Source organism: Oncorhynchus kisutch, unplaced genomic scaffold, assembly GCF_002021735.2.
Source record: "Oncorhynchus kisutch isolate 150728-3 unplaced genomic scaffold, Okis_V2 scaffold868, whole genome shotgun sequence".
Lineage (NCBI taxonomy): Eukaryota > Metazoa > Chordata > Actinopteri > Salmoniformes > Salmonidae > Oncorhynchus > Oncorhynchus kisutch.
In genome coordinates this window covers 1-7545 of record NW_022262813.1, presented here as the reverse complement: position 1 = coordinate 7545, position 7545 = coordinate 1, and the positions used below count along the sequence as shown (strand labels likewise).

Below are 7545 nucleotides of genomic sequence, written 5' to 3'. Positions count from 1 at the left end.
GCTAGAGCGCATGTGTCAAGACCAGAATGGGCACATTTGCTATATAACAGTTTTTGTGAAAAAAAACATCAGCAGAGTTGAAAATGCGATGGAAAATGATTTAACCTGTCTTTTTTTAACCCCTTATATTTGGTGGCACAAAACTACCTTTTTACTTCCATTTCTTTGAATGGGTTACCTTCAGACTGTGACACTTGTGGGGGTTGTAGAGCAAAACGGAGAACACCATTGTGTTCATGTGAGTCTCATATTAGTTTGACATAGGCAGATGCAGTAGGTTTACATTGCAATCGTTTTTTAACTGTTACATGGACTCAAGGATAATTTTTTAAATTCTTTATTCGGTACTTAGGAATGTAACCGCAAAAGTTATTTTTATGTGCACTACCTCATCAGGCACAACCACTTCATTGTTTTAGGTATATTTTAGAATATTAACATGAAAATCTGTCCCCAATTGGATGGAAACCTAGCTATTGTAAGTAATTATGTCATATTTCATAGAAATCTGGAAACACTGGACAGTTACTTAAGACTATAGTCCTCAACTATCACTCAGAAGTATTAGAAACAAACACCCAATTCATCACTAAATAATGGATAACTATAATATAAACAATGACAGAAACACCCACAGAAGAAAAGAAAGACAGTTTTGTGGGAATAGTTTTATTGCAATGTTGATGGAACCTCATTCTTTCAATTTCCTCCATCCATAAACTTTCTCATAAAATCTCTCTGTAGAAGTGCCATGATTTCAGACAGTCACCTGTAAAAACAGCCACCATAGTGAACAACACACCAACTCTTCCTCCTGTATCATACAATCCAATTGACTTAATTGAACTCAACTGACACAACTTATAAATCAAAGCTTAATTTGCAATTTCAACGAACTTTTTTGTCCATTCTTGTAGCTTGATCATTAACAAAGGAAATAATGTGTCACACTCTTTGTTACCTGGAGAATGGAGCTGGCGCATGGACACGGCAACACCAGTCAGTTCATAGTGCAGTCCAGACAGCAAACCAAGTCAGTTCATAGTGCAGTCCAGACAGCAAACCAAGTCAGTTCATAGTGCAGTCCAGACAGCAAACCAAGTCAGTTCATAGTGCAGTCCAGACAGCAAACCAAGTCAGTTCATAGTGCAGTCCAGACAGCAAACCAAGTCAGTTCATGGTTTGCTGTCTGGACTGCAAACCAAGTCAGTTCATAGTGCAGTCCAGACAGCAACTCCTAACACATTTTAAAATCTGATGTAATTTGTGAAAATAAACAACTTCCGCAGAGCAATGTCTTGAAAGGATACTTATTATCAAATGTGTTTGGAGGACATCCTTAAATAGCATATTTCTATAAAATCTTATTAATTTGCCATTCTTTATGTCCAAACCTGCTTTTTAGTGTAGTAATGTTATTTATGCTGGCTCGAGCAACAGGAAACTGACCAATGAGGTAGGCTAAGTAGTTTCACTTCCTGGTTGACACCGGTCATGTGATGTCATCTAATTCAGGGTCATGTTCATTAGGGCACACCATAGTGAAACGTTCTAAAACATTAACAGAAATTGAAAACAAGTCCAGGTAGTCCCTTCACGTTAGTCTTTTCTCCCATTTGGTGTCTAATGAACATGACCCAGGACACTCACTGGTGCTCAAAGGTCTTTTGAGGGCTGATGTGGCATTTCTCTCCAACTGAAATCACACAAACATGCATTAACAATTCACAGTCATGACTCAACTCCAACGTTGTTATAAAACAGGGCTCTGTACAAACTTACAGTTAAGGCATAAGGTTTTTCAAAAGCTTTTGACTAGAGATGTTCTTGTCAGTTTATTTTATACTCTCCAAGAAAACACATCTCTTCACATGTCATCAAGGTTTTGTAACAACGCCACTATTTCTCATTCTGTGAATGGAAAAGACGTCAGAATGATACAGGAGAGAGAGACACATCGGTTGTGCGTTGGTATAATTAGGGGCAAAGTGAAGAACGCAGAGGAGACAGCTCAGTTAGCTGCCTGCCACATTCAATACATCAGAAACGTAGAAATAAAATGAACAGAATGGGTCGACCTCATAAAAAAAAATCATTGACTGTCAGCAATACTGTACATGTGTTGAGTCAGGTCGAAACGCAGCATACTGCACAGTACCAACACAAAATCCATATCTTGTTTGGTCATCAACATCTTACATGTGCCCATTCTAATCATTGTATTTCTATACCTCATCTTTTCATCCAGCCAAAACTCTATACTAGCTCACTCTCATCTGTCCCATGGCATTTAGTCCACTGCACACACTGATTTGTAGCGCTCTAGCATTAGCGTCACCACACAGACAACTCATGGGCTGCGTTTAGACAGGCAGCCAAATCCTTGATATTTTTCACTAAATTTTTCTTTTGACCAGATCAGCTCTGAAAAAGATCTGATTGGTCCAAATAGCAATGTGAAAAACAGGCAGGCCAATTCTGATCTGTCTAAATGCAGCCCAAGCTCAATCTGCACGACACACTCTCTTCCACCAGTACTTCAGAGCCACCACACATAACTCAAGACACCAGAGCATTACCCTCAAATAGCTGTGTCAACGCAGTTTAAAAGCCTGGTGAATAAAAACTCTTTATTATATATCTATACACGTGTAAATTAACAATATTCATTTTCAATAAATACTCTGGTGGCCGTGTGATCACTCACGTACATCATCATAATACTTTAAAAGTCCTTTCTGAAAATAAAATGGAAAGTAGGTAAGCGCCGGATAAGATTTTTTTTGTAAATTGCATAGAAAAATGAGTGAAGCGTAAATCACTTTATCAGTTCACTTGGTTGAGGCAGGGAACGGTAGGAGAGGCTTTTCAAAAAGCAGCAGTAACAGCAGCCTGCCAATATGAACTAGGGCTGGGGACTCCCTCTATAGGTCAGACGATGTCGACTCCACCATCTCAGAGAGAGGACAGATTTAAAGTAGCCATCGGTGTGGTATGTGTTTCAATAGCCCACAACACACATCTGATTATGCCCTGCCTTCAAATATCAACCTTCACCAAGACGTCATCCGCCTAAGCCGTCAAATCTTGCATCATGGCAGATCATTGACCATCAATCTTCTGTTGAGCACACCCTTGATGATGTCACACCTCAATACCTTATGGAGATCCATCTTTTCAGGATTGCTTGCCCACTCTGTAGCTCGGTCAATCTCAATCAGGCCTCAATTCATTGAGACAAATTAAAATGCAATATCAAACTTTGTACTTAAATCTTAGACTGCTGGGGGACCCATTTTCAGAGGGGCTGGGGGGGATTCCCAACTGAAAAGTGGAAAGCATTTTCAACATGGTGGAAAGAGGAAAAGTAGCTTCAGAAACAGGAAGCTGAATGGAGAAAGAGTGGGGAAGAGAAAACAACCAAAGAAAAAGTGCTGTTGATCCCAGCTGATGCAAAGTCGAGAAAGGCAGGCTGGGAAAAACTGTCGGTCGGTGGCCTTGTTCTTTGTCTATCCCTCCCTCCTTCCATTGTTCTCTCCCTTTCGCCAGGGAATACTGATAGGTACATCCTTGGCATGATTGGTCAGTTCATCTCCCCTCCATGAGCAAGTCTCTAGGGCAGTGCCAATCAAAGTCCTCTGCCAGCAGGCGGGTATCACCGGAACTCGTAGATGGGCATACTGTGTTCCTGGACATGGGTGAGGTTTAACGACTGGTACCTGAAAGGGAACAAGGGGACCAAGAATGAGCAGCTAGCCAGTAGCCACATCCCTGTATGTTCACATCAGATCAGCACACAAAACAACTGGTACAGAACCTAACTATCTACTAAAGATGTATTAACATGACCTAGTATGCTTAGTACCAGCAACTATCAAAATATGTACTCAATCTGAATATCCCAAAGAGCCAAACTGTACAGTGCATCTATCAGATTTGAACAAGCCATCTAAAATATTGACACTCCAGTGTGTTTGCATCCCAAATAGCATCCTATTCTCTATATAGTGCACTACTTTGACCAGGGCCCATAGGGTACCATTTGGGACCCAAACTATGTACCATTCAGAGCTTCTGTGGTAGTAGTAGCCTTCAATGGTGGCTGTGGACTTCTGGAAGCAGATATAGTAGAAACCAGCGAAGGACGCCCCACTGATGTCTTTAATGGTGTGGTCCGGGACCAGGAACTGCTCCTGTGAGGGAGAGAACAAGAAAACAAAACAGTCACTAGATGGACATGTTAGAAAGGACAAGAGACAGAGGAAGGATTCAAGTACATACAGGGAGAGAGAAAGAGAGATCAATGGAACATCAGGTGATAATGGACTCACCTTCCACCTCATAAAGACAAAGTCACTGTTCTTCAGCTCTTCGTAATCAAAGTCGTCCAAGTTGAAGCTCTTTGCATACTGATAAAAAGCCTGAAACTTACCCTGGAAAGAAACAAAACAAATGTTTTAGTTGTACTTTTTCTCAAAGACAATTAAAAACTGAAATACAATACTGAATCCAATAAGTGTTTGTTAAAAAGAAGGAACACCAAATGACTACGCTTTAATGGGAATATGAACTGAATGACATCGAGAGCTTCAAATAAATACCCAGTGCTTGCGGTCCACATCTTCGTCGGCGTCCCACTTCCTGGTTAAAAAGGGCCTCTTTCTACTGATGATCTCTCCTGCGAAGAACGTTGTAAGAGTGGGATACTCCTGCGAGGATCAGAAACAAAACGTGGTGAGAGTGGGATACTCCTACGAGGATCAGAAACAGAACGTGGTGAGAGTGGGATACTCCTGCGAGGATCAGAAACAAAACGTGGTGAGAGTGGGATACTCCTGCGAGGATCAGAAACAGAACGTGGTGAGAGTGGGATACTCCTGCGAGGATCAGAAACAGAACGTGGTGAGAGTGGGATACTCCTGCGAGGATCAGAAACAAAACGTGGTGAGAGTGGGATACTCCTGCGAGGATCAGAAACAGAACGTGGTGAGAGTGGGATACTCCTGCGAGGATCAGAAACAGAACGTGGTGAGAGTGGGATACTCCTGCGAGGATCAGAAACAGAACGTGGTGAGAGTGGGATACTCCTGCGAGGATCAGAAACAGAACGTGGTGAGAGTGGGATACTCCTGCGAGGATCAGAAACAGACTAAGAGCTGGGTTCATTAGTGAACACCGTAGCTAATCTTTTTGTTTATTGGACAAGTTCAGGTAAGTCCCTTGCCGTTTGCTTTGGTTCCTAGAGAATTAGAGACTACGACCATGTTTCCTTCTCCGTAAGGACTTTCACTAACAAAAGAGAGTTTTAGTTATAGACGGCACTCACTTTATGTTTTAAATTTAACTAGGCAAGTCAGTTAAGAACAAATTCTTATTTACAATGACGGCCTATCCCAGCCAAACCCTAACGAAGCTGGGGAAATTGTGTGCCGCACTATGGGACTCCCAATCACAGCCGGTTGTGAAACAGCCGTTCTTACAGTCACACACATAACAGTTGTCCAACAAAGTAGGTAAATATTACCAATTATGTTCTGGGTATAGACCTGAATACATGGATCTAGCTGTGCTCCCACTTACCATTACCATAATCTGACTCTACAGTCATGGTTACCAAGGTTCCTTTAGGAAGGGTTTCTGGCTGGAACACATGCTGGTGCAGTGACAAATTAAGTGTCACACACAGGAATGCCATCAATAACAAACAGCAATGCCTTTTTCATATTCATTAGGCAACAAACAGAAGAACATAAAAACTCAAACTGGGAGGGACAACCTCAACGTGTTTCTTTTTCCGTTGCAAAATAATTTGCTGCGGTGTGTCCGATTGAATACGACCCAACTCACTGTAACACTATGCCAAGGTGCCAGATCAGTGGTAGGTAGCACCTTGTTAAGTAAACAAAGTGCACTATTTCCCTGAGCATTCCCTTTGAGTCACTCACAACTAATTCTCTAGGAAAAGGAGGTGAACGGAGCCAGAGTAGGGATCTGTATAATTTACAAGGAGAGAGTGGGAAGAGCCCTGATATTTAGTGTTGCCAGTGAGAGAAAGTGCACAGCAATCACATTTTGTACCACACACCCTCTGAATTGTAGACATTGCTGTAAACAGACAATGCAGGCAGAGCTGCAGCACACAGGCCTGTTCTTTGACTGTCTGCACCATTTGAGGCAGTCAGTCAGGCAGTCAGTCAATACATCCATGTAAGATTAAACATCCAAATACAGTATACAGTGCTCAGACAAGACACTTTTGCAACGTAACAGATAGGCCTTCATACTGGTGTTACAAATTGGTCAATAGCTGGCTCTGGCTTGTTGTTTAGCATGTTGTCATAATGCATGCCAGTTTCACATTGGTTGGTTGTACCAGTATACATTTCAATTGGGGCTGGAAAGCCACATTGCACTTGGCTTACACTGACCCCTGCCATGATAAGTTCCTAAAAGGGGCTTAAAGACCCATGACAACATCATCACTCATTGCATGTGAGGGTAAGGTAGAAGTACACTGTATCTGACCCAGTTCTGCGCCACTTTACCTCAGTTAGGCCTTTGATCTTCAGGTAACCACACAGATAAGAGTCCTCCATGGTCACATGCTGCAGGAGACAAACAATCTCACAATGAGTGGTATTCAAGTGCAGTGGTCACAATGTCAGTGTGTGTACAACAAGAACCCATCAGGTGCCTTCACAAATGACAACCGGCTATTAACGAGTTCAGACAGATATTTTCAGCGGTTTGTCAAATGAATGAGCAGGCCTATTCAATAGCAGCGGTCTGTGAATCTGGGCAAACACCAATGAAAATGCTGAATGCTAGCCACCTATGTCATTTAGCAACTAGGCCATATGTTAAAATACATCATGCATGTTAATGCCAGTATTCATATATCCAAATGTTTGCCAATAAACAAAATGTTCATCTCACTGCCAGTTAGCTGGCTGTTCTCTTCTTCGACAACCCAGGGGCACAGAGGGCTTACTAACATTTACAGTCGATTTGAATGGGCCATCTAGCTGCTAACTACAGATTGCTTGCTTGTCAAGCTTGTTAAACTAGTTTGTTTGCTAACTAGCTAGTTACCTGGTTAGTTTGCTAAATCGGTTGCTTGTCAGTGGTGGTTCGCAGTCAGTAACGTTAGCAGCAGTGACAAGACACCTTACATGGTCAGCTAGTAAACATGCCATCCATTATACCAAGCTTCTTAAAAGCAAGAGTATTTACCTGCAAAACGACCTCCACATCATACGAGTTTCTTTGCTCTTCTGATGTCCTCGAAACTGTGAACCGCTGTACAGCAGCGAAGTAGCTACCCCTGGCTGGTGCGTGTTGATCGGCGGAGGAGGGATAAGAGAGCCGAGGATGTACGGGCCGCACTGCTGCAGCACTCAGCTCGAACAGGCATGATGAGCGCTAATGCGTGCGTATCCCCGACTGCAACAGTCATGAACCACAGACTGAGGAAGCTCTAAATATGGAGAGGGGATACTGACCAGAGTATCTAGAAGCCTGACACTTACTATACTCCTCCCCCGG

The 7545-nt window shown here is 42.4% G+C and overlaps 1 pseudogene across 1 annotated transcript; it reads right to left on the bottom strand.

Moving 5' to 3' along the window:
- Positions 1–1796: 1796 nt before the first annotated feature.
- On the bottom strand, positions 1797–7467 carry LOC116362688 (glucose-induced degradation protein 4 homolog; annotated as a pseudogene). Its single transcript, XR_004207773.1, has 6 exons — positions 7234–7467; positions 6546–6605; positions 4602–4709; positions 4332–4433; positions 4063–4193; positions 1797–3719 (listed from the first exon to the last, which is right to left on the bottom strand). The product of XR_004207773.1 is annotated as a glucose-induced degradation protein 4 homolog (transcript).
- Between the last annotated feature and the right edge of the window lie 78 nt (positions 7468–7545).